This window comes from Lepisma saccharinum, unplaced genomic scaffold (genome assembly GCF_977018435.1).
Source record: "Lepisma saccharinum unplaced genomic scaffold, izLepSacc3.1 HAP1_SCAFFOLD_232, whole genome shotgun sequence".
Lineage (NCBI taxonomy): Eukaryota > Metazoa > Arthropoda > Insecta > Zygentoma > Lepismatidae > Lepisma > Lepisma saccharinum.
In genome coordinates, this window is record NW_028143009.1 from 479,830 (window position 1) to 492,748 (window position 12,919).

Sequence of the window (12,919 nt, forward strand, 5' to 3'; positions counted from 1 at the left end):
GAATTCCGAGAAGATATGTGTAACTAGGAGTACACTATGTGCTGGAAAAGTTGTATTTTTGAGGGAGGGGTTGTTTTGTAAGCCCATGGTGTACGATAGCTCATTGGTGACGCATTGAAGACGCAATAGACATGTGACTAAGGAAGGGTATGCCATTGGCTAGGCTTCTGCGCTGGATGAGCGAGGAGTTTGGCGTGGCGGATCCTTTCCGACTGTGTAGACGTAGGACTAACTGGACACAGGCTGAGTATACTGTATTTCCGTGTATCACCCTTTTTGGGCCTGCATGGCCTGGTGTAATTTGCCTAACGTTAATATAGTTATTTCGACTTCTTAAAAGTGCTAAAGAGGGATTTTTTTTAAGGGTAGATTGCTCCGGGTCATGAAGGCTGTGGGGGTTTTGGGCGGGGTTGCAGTTGACTCTCATAGCCGTTACGTACTGACTTTTGACGATTTAATTGGACGGAATGTTACAATTTAATGAGGAGATTACATATGGTTATTTTTGTTGAGTAAACTAAAATGTTGTTCTTAGGTGTTTTGATGGGTTATGAATGAACCATGTGATACATATATAAATTTGGAAAGTATACTTACTGATATGATTTGTTAATAAATATAATGATTGAATGAATGTTAAGTTTCCATTAAATAGTTTAATTACCTACTGAATGATAATTAACTTCCACTGCGCCGATAATATAATCCACGTCTCACTTCTTTATTATTTATAAAGGGGAAATAAGAGACGTAGAGGATTATAGCATGGACGGAAAAAGGAAAAGTCGAAACTCACCATGTGATTATCCGTAACTTGAAGTTGAAATTGATTCCCATACATCGGATTCTGTAAATATTTATTGATCATATTTTTTAAACATCGTGTCTAGCTTAATAACCATCTTCAAAAACGGCTTCCACTTGCCACTTGGAGAGAAATTCATACTCTCTTGTATAGTCGAGGGTTCTTTTAGTAGCAGTGCCCATTCTGATGATATTGAAATAAATGCACGACTGGTGCAAAATTGTCATTCTTTTCTTAAAGAAAATCAGTAACGTTTTAACAACAGACTTTTCTTTCGTTCTTTACGAATTATGCAATAGAGAAAATGGCAATATACGTACAAGTGCAAGAATGCATTTCAATTTAAAGACTGTTGCACTTTACACAATATATTGCTTCTACTAAATTGACCGGCACCAACATGTCTGAATCCCACCAACTAGTACAGAAGTACAAAATATATAATGTCTTTAATTGGGATATCATTATGATAAAAACATATTCCTGTTTTACGCATATTTCTCAACAAACGTACTTTCATGTCCATAATATACGCCAACCATACAATCCATTTCAAATGAATGCGATATTATGGAATTATACAATATAGTAATATTAGGAGTAACCAATCGCCTGCTTGCAACTCGTATAATGGTGGTTTAAAGTACGATTGTATCACGCCGAAGGCGTGACTCGAACCCTTTGGCGTCATAACTCAATAGGCTAATCATTTCGCCAAAGGGGTCCGGCTGAGATACTGGAAATGACTTCTTACAAGCACATACCACCACTGACAAGAATTCTACCGGAAATCGTATTTTAAAAAAAGGAAACACAGCTTTATGCTAAAAACACCGTTTAGCGGAAGGACGAGGCTCGCCAACTGTTCGAACGATCGGAAATTCGAATCTCACATAAATTGTTCGAGAGAACATTTCTCACCCCAGTTGTACTCAGAAATTTATCGCGTCAACAATCGTTACTTCGGAGTTACTACTTGGAGATACGGTACGAAAGGAGTTTATTTCAGGACAGTGCCTTGTCTACGGATTCAACGAGCTCATCAGCTCTATAGGACACCAGAGGTAAACGAACGTTCCTTTATCTCCTTTCTATTATTCTCATAGTCAACCATCGAAATGTTTAAATCTATGTTTGTGTTCTCCTTATTTCACAGGGGATATCCCCGTTTGCTTGTTTACGTGTTACTGTTGTTTCTCCGGGGTGTTACCCCAGGCTATAAGTGTACCTCTAGCAGCCAATATCCTCTCGCACCAGGCTCTCACATAGCCGGAGAATTGATTCCCAATAAAAGCCGATGTGCTTTTACACGCTATCATGAATATATAATTTTGTTTACTGGCGTTTCACACACCAACAGCTTGACAACAGAACCAAACAATTGATTCCATCCTCATCACTGGTAAAGCCTTATTTGGAACGACATAATTTGAAGGAAAAGAGTTATTTTATTTCTAAATCATGTGAGCGTACAACTTTGCATCTCAGCTTTTAGGTGACATAGACGAGTAGTAAGATACAATCTATGACATTCTTCAGTTTGAAATTGTTCAAACTTTTTATTTCTCAATTTATCGTAATATATTGTGTTTTGCAGATTTTGTATTTTTAAAATATTCAGTCATAAGCTTTGCTTGGAGATAACTTACCCTTTCCCTCTTTGAAGTACTCCGTACCTAAACTAAAAATCGGGTGACGTCATGTTTAAAATAAAGAGAGTTAGGCGAATAGAGGAATAAATGAACGACATGTACACATTCATACATACACACACACACACACACACACACACACATATATATATATATATATATATATATATATATATATATTTATGTATTGATTGATTTGCCTTACTTCGTTTTGTGTGCCACTTTTGGCTCTTTTGCGAAGATGGGGATGAGTGATGATATGATGAAATTGATGAATGGGCATTGAAGGGAGGTGACGTTAGCAGCACCACGTTCCGATCGACTTCATTTTTTTACCAACTACCAAGGGGCTAGGTTAGCCCAAGAGCAGCGTCATTTCAGAACAGTTTTGGAAAATTTCTCACCTGAGATCACTTACCCAACGAATAGAACCTGACGCCCTACCAATTTGATCATCGCGACTCTATGTAATGACAACAATAAGCAAATTATCAGATGGGCTCTATGCGTCGGGCCCTTATACGTTGAAGCAAGTAATCTGAACTTTAGGCAAGAGAATGAAAAGAATTAAGCAGTTGTAATTGAGGTGGATTTGTTTGAACTTATCATCCTGGTCAAACTAAATGTAACATTTTTTGCATCATAAAGCTGTCCCTACACGATTCAGTTATAATTGAAGGGTCATTCCATGTCAAATCAACCGAAAACAATTATTATTTTGAACCTTAAGGAATCAGATTTTTAGTTTTTTTTGTTGATTCATTGTACCTATCTAGAGGACAAAAACTGGGCCTCCCCGATGGCGCAGTGGTAGCTTCGTCGCCTTGTAATCAATGGGTCCCGGGTTCGATACCCTCTGGAGGCACATGGTACAGTGGTTCGGATCCCACTTTAAACCTTAGATCCAGTCCCGATTAGCCTTACTCCGCATAAAGTGGAATTAAAACACCAACTAAAACTCAAATCAAGAGGAAAAAAACTTCCAAACTTCACTCATAGTTGAGTTATTAACTTTCATAAAAGCAAAAATCCCAAAATTTGACGATATTTTGAAATCTTTAAACAGTTGTAGATAAACTATTTGACCTAGAGAGCTCAAATTGGCGTAATTTTGTCAATTCAATATCCGAATTAGTTGCCCAAGATACCCCCCTGTACACTAAAGCACGATGGTTCATATTCATTACCCTCCCGAACAAAAGGCTATCTTTGTAGATGGTGCTTGCCAGCTCGGGCTGCAAGTCGCTACACTCTTCTGCCCCTGACTATAGAACGGCAACACTTTTATAACTCAAACGTAGAAACTGCACCCTCCCGATCAAAAGGCTATCTCACCACGTGGTTGTTCCCAGCTCTAACTGCAAGTATAAAACTTCGGAAGAACCTCTTGCGGCCCGGCGGTTGAGAAACACTGCTCTAGGTAACACTATAGCTGAATACATTGAAGCGACTCTCAAATAACAAAATGTAGCTAGGTGTAAATTATTTAACCTAGTATAATTGTATGTTCTTCTTGTAAGATAAATTATAGGAGAATTCGAATGATTCGTGTAACTTAGTATAATTGGTAGTGTTTTATAGTTCCATGTTACTCATTCTTATGAGATTACGGTATAATAGCTGAGAAAGTGTTGGTATTGAACTATCAAGTCAAGGGAGTTTAAATAACATCAATATTCAATAAAAAATTTACGCAGACTTTCTTTCGTTCTTTACGGATTATGCAAAAGACAAAATAACAATATGGGTACAGTGGGATCCATGAATTACCGTCCAAATTGTCCATGACTATTTTCATTAATTTTTCTCTTACATGCTATGTGTTTTTAAGCGATTGATTTTTATGTTATGCTGGTGTAGATATTGTGAACAGCTTGTTTTGAGTTTTCTATAAATTCTTGAAGTCTTATTGGGTCAAATATAGTGCACAAACATGGTGAAGGACAATTTTCACGGTAATACTAATGGATACCACTGTTCAAGTACAAAAATATATTTCAATTAAAATAGTGTTGCACAACAAATATATATGTTGCTTGAAGCGAATTATCGTGGCACCAAAATGACTTACTCCCAACCAACTAGTACAGAATATGTAATGTCTTTTATTGGGATACCATGATGATAACAACACATTCCCGTTTTACGTATATTTCTCACGAAAAGTACTCTCGTGTTCACAACATACCCCCACCACATAAAATGTACAATTCATTTCAAACGTACGTGATATTATGAAACTGCATGATATAATGTTAGGAGGAACGAATTGCCTGAAATTATATTAACGTATAGACATATAAATATTTGTTTTGTTACTATCATTAATATATAATTTAATTTATTGACATTTTACACACCAAGGTTGGACCAAAAGATCCAAACAATTGGTTTAATGATCCTCAACAAATTGAAAGGCTTACGTAGAACGACATAGTTTGAAGGGGAAGAGATCTGTTATTTCTGAATCATGTGAGTGTACAGTGATATGCACAAGTATTTCTTAGCAAACTGTCCATGAGTATTTTTATCTTGCGTCGTGGTTTGTTTTAAGGACTGGATTTTTACTTTGCTGGTACACAAGTTGTCAGCAGAGTATTCAGTGGCGGAGGGAGCGTACACCTAATACTACATCCCCTTCATGCCCTCGAAGTTTCGGTGCCCAGCACACTTCCTTCCCAAACTACGGCCCTTCCATGTAAGTATCTTCTAAAATCACTGTCGTAACTAAAAGGTTAGAGATCGAGTTCTGTGTCATGATTTTAAGCCCACTTCCCCGTAATTTTTTTCTTGGTCTATGAGGACTGTTACAATTATGAATTGTATTATGTATAATGTTTTTAAGTCGGAAAATGCACATCATGTGACTGATGCTATTGCAAGTAGTTTGCATTTTACAACAAAACAAGTAATGAATATGCAATTAAGACATTGAATAATCAAGAATCAAGAGATAAGTAAATGTATTAAATTCAGCGTTAGATAATTTGTTGCATAAAGTAAGACATTAGCTTGTGTGCATTGACATGAGCCGAGTGTTTCAAAGCGAATTCAATGTTTAGTCTTTCCGCTTGCCTAAGCTCATTACTCAAGCTGAAGAGCACAATTCTCCAGATAATATATTATTTTGTGAAGTTTCGTTATTCAGGTTCTGCTGAATCCACAATCACGGGTAATCACATGAAAATCAATCAAGCAGTAAGGGAATCCGGAAATGAAGTATAATAGTCGTGCTCCAGGATGAAAGTAGGGACATCGCGAATGGTCTCCAGTTTTGTAATCAGTGAGATGGGAAAGGGGGTTGATGGGAGTCATAAGGCCACCATTGTCCCAGTATATCACAATGCTTCATGTATTTCATTCCAACTTTGCAAATGTATCAATAACTTTAAAAAAAAGATGTAAGGAAGGGCACAGGAGAAGGATGTTCGCCACCTCCAGCCTTTAATCCTCCTTTGCAGCAAGCTACTAAGATATATAGTTGTAGTTCGCCTAACTTTCATCATCGTCACACTAGTTGCGCTCTGGGTATATGTCAGCTGCTCTTTCTCCCTGGTAACTACGTTTGTAAAAAATGACATAGGAGGCAGAGGTGGCGGGGATATTTTCTAGATCCTCTGGGGAGAGATGGTCACCTCACAAATTATTTGATACACCATAGTAATATTATACTAGTCCTTCACCTGAAGTTCATTTCGTGCTTATCCTTTGTCTTCCTTATGTTTGTTCGCCCCCTGTATCTTTCGCCGCCTTCACCATTCTTTATTCCTATCTTTGTTCGCCCCCTGTTTCTCGTCGCCTCCTACCTCTTTTCGCCCTCTAATACTTCCACTCTTCGTTATTGTTATCTTTGTTCACGCCCTGTCACACTCGTTGCCCTCTAATCCTTCGTCGCCCCCATCCTTCGTTATTCTTGTCTTGTTCGCCCCCTGTCCCCTGTCGTCGTATAATCTTTCGTCACTTCCTCTCTTTCATACTATCCGTACTTATTTTTGTTCGCCTCCTGTCTCTCGGCGCTTGCTAACTTTCGTCGCCTTCTAATCTTTCTTCGCCCCCACCCTTCGTCATCCTCATCTTTGTTCGCCCCCTATCTTTCGACACTTCCTATAATTTGTCCGCATCTCAACTCCTTATCATTCGTCGCCCTTATCTTTCATCATTCCATATGATTCATCGCTCCCTATCTCTCATCGCCCTTATGTTTTGTCGCTTTTTATCTCTCGTCGCCCTATTGTAGTCACTCGTTGCATTCGTCCTTAAGTTTCCTGCTCCCCCATAACTGTAGTTCTTCGTACAATGCCACAATATTTGCTTTATTTCATTTCAAACGTTCATACTATTGATGACATGAATTATGGCTCTTGAGGGTTTGTCGGCCCCCGCTGCCTCTTCAAAGATTACGTTCTCCTCTCCGCCCCCTTTATTTCGCTCTTGTATGTTTCTTAATGGGCACCATGTGTGTTACATTTAATTTCAACGGTGTAATTTATTTATGAATATACGAAAAAATGAAACGGGTTCTCGGTGGAAGTCGACCACAACGCCCCCTCGAAAGTTTAGCAGGAGGGACTAACATCTTTAATCCGCTCTCGAGTGTGTTTGGCGTTTTGGTTCAATTCTTGAAGCTCTCATTGCGTAAAGCAGAGAAAATAAATATAGTAATTAACAATTTGCTTGCTACTACTTTTGCATCCCACTCTACAAGTTTGCATCTCAGCTTTTAGGTGACATAGACGAGCAGTGAAGTTCAACTTTAGTGGCCTAACATCTGCATATCAAATTAACTATACACAGAGGTATCAGCTTCTTGTAACATATTAATATACAGCGTAAGTCAAAATGATGTTCCCGATTTCGTTCATTTCTTATACGAAAGGTAATGAGCTTTTCTTGCATATGTAATTTCTTTATGGAAGATAATTTCAAAACGTTTTTTGCTTTCTATTCCAGACTCGTAGTTGCGCTGTAGATGTCGTAGATGCCGATCAGCATCTGATACTTGGCTGTCTTAAATTTCAATCGAATCCGTTCATTGGATCCAAAGTTGTATTTTCTTTTTTAACCCGAGGATCGGCCTCCTCGCTCAGGAACAGCCACAGTCCAATTTTTTTTATAGCTTATTACGATGATTAATCTATTTGTCTGATGGTTGGCAAGATTTAATCGTTATAAGTGTTGCACAACAAAGATATATGTTGCTTGAATCGAATTGTCGTGGCACCAAAATGACTCACTCCCAACCAACTAGTACAGAATACGTAATGTATTTTATTGAGTTATCATTATGGTAATAACACATTCCCGTTTTACGATTATTTCTCACGAAACCTACTCTCGTGTGCACAACATACGTCCACCAGATAAAATGTACAATTCATTACAAACGTACGCGATATTATGCAACTACATGATATAATGTTAGGAGGATCGAATCGCCTGAAATTATCTAACATACTATCATGAATATATAATTGAATTTATTGACGTTTTACACACCAAGGTTGTGACAACAGATCCAAACAATTGGTTTAATAATGTTCAACAAAGGAAGGGCTTATGTAGAACGACATAGGTTGAAGGAGAAAAGATCTGTTATTTCTGAATCATGTGAGTGTACAGTGATATGCACAAGTATTTCTTAGCAAACTGTCCACGACGATTTTCATTAATTTTTATCTTGCGTCGTGGTTTGCTTAAAGGACTGGTTTGCATTTTTGTGGTACACAAGTTGTCAGCAGTCTGTTCAGTGGAGGATTTAATACCCAATACGACGTCCGATTCTTCTCCCCGAAGTTTCGGCGCCCAGCACAATTTCTTTCCAAAGTACTGCACTACCTAGTATGTCATAAAATCACTGTCGTTACTAAAACGTTGTAGGAGCAGGTATCATGTTTTTGCGCCAACACCTGTCATTTTTCTCTTCCGCTATGAGGACTGCTGCAATTATGAATTTCTTGGTTATTATGTTTTTATGTCTAAAAATCCACATCATGTGACTGATGCTATTGCTAGTAGTTTGAATTTTAGAACAAAGCAAGTAATGAATGTGCAATTAAGATTGAATAATCAAGAATCAAGAAATAAGTAACGATGTTAAATACAGCGTTAAATAACTATTTGCATAAACTAAAATCTTCGTTGCATGCATTGATATCTGCAGAGTGTTTCAAAGTGGATTCAATGTTTAGTCATTCCGTATGCCTGAGCTCACTATTCAAGACGAATATGTTTTTTTATCTTTGCTGAAGAACACTATTCTGCAGATAATATTTTATTGGGTGAAGTTTCGTAATTCAGGTTCTGCTGACGCCACAATCACGGATAATCACAGGAAATTGAATGAAGCATTAAAGAAATTCAGGAAAACAATAGTAATAGTGGTGTTGCAGGATGATAGTAGGGACATAGCGAATGGTCTCCAGTTTTTTTGATCAGTGACATGCCAAAGGGAGTTGGTGTGAGTCATAAGCCCACCTTTGTCCCAGTATTTCTATAATAGAACGTACACCCCCTTTCAAAACTCCTAGGCACGCCACTGATTGTAATATCTTCCTTTTGATAGTGTCTGAAGGTGTTGGACTTTTGAGATTAGAACTAACGTTTGAAGTACGTTTATTGATATATCAAGGACCACGGGCGGACAAGGAATCGATTTTGTTAAATGCCCGTTTGCGGCCTCCTGTTGACATAGGTTTAGTACAAGCCTATTTTACTTAATAAGCGGTAAGGGATATTTTATCGTTTTCTCCAATTTCATCTTCATTTAACTGTGACTCAAAAATAGAGAGGAATATTCACTAAAAAAGAAAAATCTGGATTGGAGTCCACGGTCCCAGAGATTGAAACACCGCTTGCATCTTCGTTTATATAGCAAAATATAAAATGTTACAACGTTTGCTGAGGACACCAACCATTCTAAGTTGTTTAACCTCAATAAAATAAAGACTATAACTGATGTCTCAAAAATCACATAAATTTTTGTTACCTTCCATGGTTGCTAACTTATAAACCTATTCGCTTATGTCATAGTATGCCACAATGTTTCATGTATTTCATTCCAAATTTGCAAATGTATCAATAAATAAAAGAAAGCTCTAATGAAGCGCGTAGGAGAAGAATGTTTGACCCCTCCAGCCAATCATCCTCCCTTGCAGCAACCTACTAAGATTTTATACTTGTTGTTAGCCTAATTTTATTCATCGTCACCCTTGTTGCGCTCTGGGTATTTGCCAGCTGCTCCTTCTCCTTGTTCCACAGTGACTAAGCATGTACAAAATGAGTTAGGAGGCAGAAGTGGCGGGGATATTTTCTAGATGCTCAGGATAGAGATGGTTGCCTCACGAATCTTTTGATCTACCATAGTAATATTAAACTAGTCCTTCACCTGAAGTTCATTTCGTGTTTATCTTTCGTCGCGCTCTTTTCCTTCGTCATCCTTATCTTTGTTCGCCCCTTGTCTCTCGTCGTCTCCATCATTCGTTATTCCTATCTTTGTTCACCACCTGTTTCTCGTCGCGTCCTATCTCTTATCGCCCTCTAACCCTACGTCACTTCTATCCTTCGTTTTTCTTATCTTTGTTCACACCCTGGCACTCTCGTCGCTTCTTATTCTTCCTCGCCCTCTTATCATCCGTCGCCCCTATTTTAGTCACTCTTTGCACTCGTCTTTAAGCTTCCTGCTCCCCCATAACTGTAGTTCTTCGTAAAATACAACAATAATTGATTTATTTCATTTCAGTTTATGAAATAAAGTAAGGGTTTGTCGCCCCACCCTTCCTGCCTCTTCAAAAATGGCGTTCTCCACTCTGCCCGCTTTATTCCGCTCTTGTATTTTTCTTAATTAGCACTATGTGTGTTACATTTAATTCCAACGGTATAATTTATTTATCAATATAAGAAAAAATGAAACTGGTTCTCGGTGAACGTCGACCACAACGCCCCCTCGAAAGATTCGGAGGGGGGACGTAACCCCTTTAATCCGCTCTCGAGTGTGTTTGGCGTTATGGTTCAATTCTTAAAGTCTCATTGCGTAAAACAGAAAATAAATATAGTGATGGATTGTGTAATGACTTTAATTGGAACCTCATTATAATGATAACACGTTCCCGTTTTACGTATATTTCTGAACAAACAAATCCCCTGTTCATAACATACGCCAAACATTTTAAAGCGTTTAAAGAATTTGAAATGTATCCGATATCATGAAACTATAATTAGTGTCCTCGTAATATTAGGAGAATCGGAAACCTTATATTAGCATAGAAATATATAATGATTAGTTATGTTAGTATGATGAACATATATTTAATTTATTGACGTTTTGCAACTAGGTTGTGACAACAGAACCAAACAATCTGTTTAATCCTCAACAAAGGGAAGTCCTTATGTGAAACGGGATAGTTTGAAGGAGAAAAATTCCTTTGCTTCAGAATCATGTGAGTGTACAAGATTGTATCTCAGCATTCAGGTGATATAGACGAGCAGTGTGATACAAGTTTAGTGTTCATGTTTATTTTTGCAATGTTTGAAATATAGAAGTTGAAAAGGTCATGTTAGAGCGAAATATTGATTAAAAGAATAAATAACATAGGCGAAGATGAAGAACCAAAATGATCATAGCAGGAGCTACGTCAGTGAATTGTATGTGTTATATTTCACGTGGGAAACTACAACATTCTTCAGTTCGATATGGGTGAAGTTTTTTCTTCAGTTTAAAGTAAAATGTTGCGTTTTGCGGATTTTGTATGTTTAAAATGAGTCAAATCAACAAGGTCCTCAACCTCGCATTTTTTGACTCATTAATTGGAATTTTTCATACTGGAAGGCCCACCTGGGGTAGGGAAATATGCAAAGTTGTAGATCCGTATATTTTGCATTTCCAAAATTGCAGTTGTGCAAACTGCGAGTTTGTCAGTTTTAATCAAAATCTTGTTAACTTTAATTTGCAATATTTCGGCAATCAGGACGCCTATAGAAGTCATACGGACCCCGTTAGAAAGGTCTAGAAGGGCTCTTTCACTTGAGATATAGCATGTCTATGTTAGGGTAAAAATAGAAGTGAAGAAGTGTAAAGAAATCATTGGTAGCAGTATACTCCAAAATTGTTTATTTTCTTCCAAAAAATATACGTCAGGCACACACTATTACTTTGGAAATACTTTGGTTGTAAACGAAAGTGACCGTTAAGGCTTTACCATTTCAATTTAACGACTCTTGCACCTTACAAAATATATTGCTTGCACCAAATTGGCCTGGCACCTAAATGTCTGAATACCACCAAATAGTACAGAAGTACAGAATATATAATGTCTTTAATTGGGATATCATTATGATAACATATCCCTGTTTTTATTATATAATATTAAGACGAACCAAGCGCCTCCGTGCAACTCGTATAATGATTGTATAGATTACTATCATGAATATGTAATTTTGTTTACTGGCATTTCACATACCAAGAGCTTGACAACAGAATCAAACAATCGATTCAATCCTTCAGTCCTTGTCACTGGTAAAGTATGACAATATGGAAAGTTAGACGAATAGAGAAATAAAGGAACGACATGTACACATTCATACATATATACATATATATATATATATATATATATATATATATGTATATATCTTTAACTATTATTTCACAGCTTTTTTCATATATATATATATATCATAGACGCCGACCCCATGAGGCTTGGGGGGGCTCGACCCCCCCCCCCCAATGTTAATGATGTGGTGGCAGAGCCCCCAAATAATTTTGCTTAAGAGGATCTAATGTATTATTTTGCTTCTCTTGTCAAGTTTACTCTGAATTGTGCCACATGAACTTAACTTTAAATACACATTTGAAATGTTCTAGACCATCAAATTTGGGGGGCTGAGACCGCTAAACCATCAACTTTGGGGAGGGGGGGCTATGAACGGAGACAGCAAAACACATGACTTATTACTATATACTAAGTATATAATTATGAGTATTGTTAACATTTTTACTAAAAAGAGTTTCAAAATAACGAGGTGATGTTGTTTAGTGAATTCTGAACAATTTGAGGTCGTAAACACGACTTTCAGGCAATATTGATATGTAGGATATTTAGTTATCCTCGAAATCTCTTCATCTAGTCCAAAGAATAAGGGGAAAATAATTCTAAAGTCTTTGAGTTTATTGAACACTGGCTTGCAGTAAAATACGCAAAGAAAGCTTATGAAAAGTCTGTATTGCGAAAGCGGGAACGGCTATGATCAAAGGCATTATTGTTAAATCACGGCGTGCTATGTGTTTATTTATTATTGCAAAATTAAATTTAAAAAGTAAAATATTATAGCAAGAACAAAAAAGTAAAACTATATTTGCCTGCGATTTGTGTTAGCATTTATGTAAATAATTAAATAAAACTGTTAAATATTGTAAATATTCGTTATTTTTATGGGTACGTCAACACTAAGGTTCTTTGCACCCGTC

The 12,919-nt window shown here is 37.2% G+C and overlaps 1 protein-coding gene across 1 annotated transcript in view; it reads left to right on the plus strand.

Annotated features, from left to right (window-relative positions):
- Positions 1-8,039: 8,039 nt before the first annotated feature.
- The window catches only part of LOC145982540 (uncharacterized), a 54,835-nt gene continuing 49,955 nt past the window's right edge, over positions 8,040-12,919 (plus strand). The window contains exon 1 of the mRNA XM_083115996.1: positions 8,040-8,064. The gene's annotated coding sequence lies outside the window, so the exon portion shown is untranslated. The remainder of the gene's footprint in view (positions 8,065-12,919) is intronic.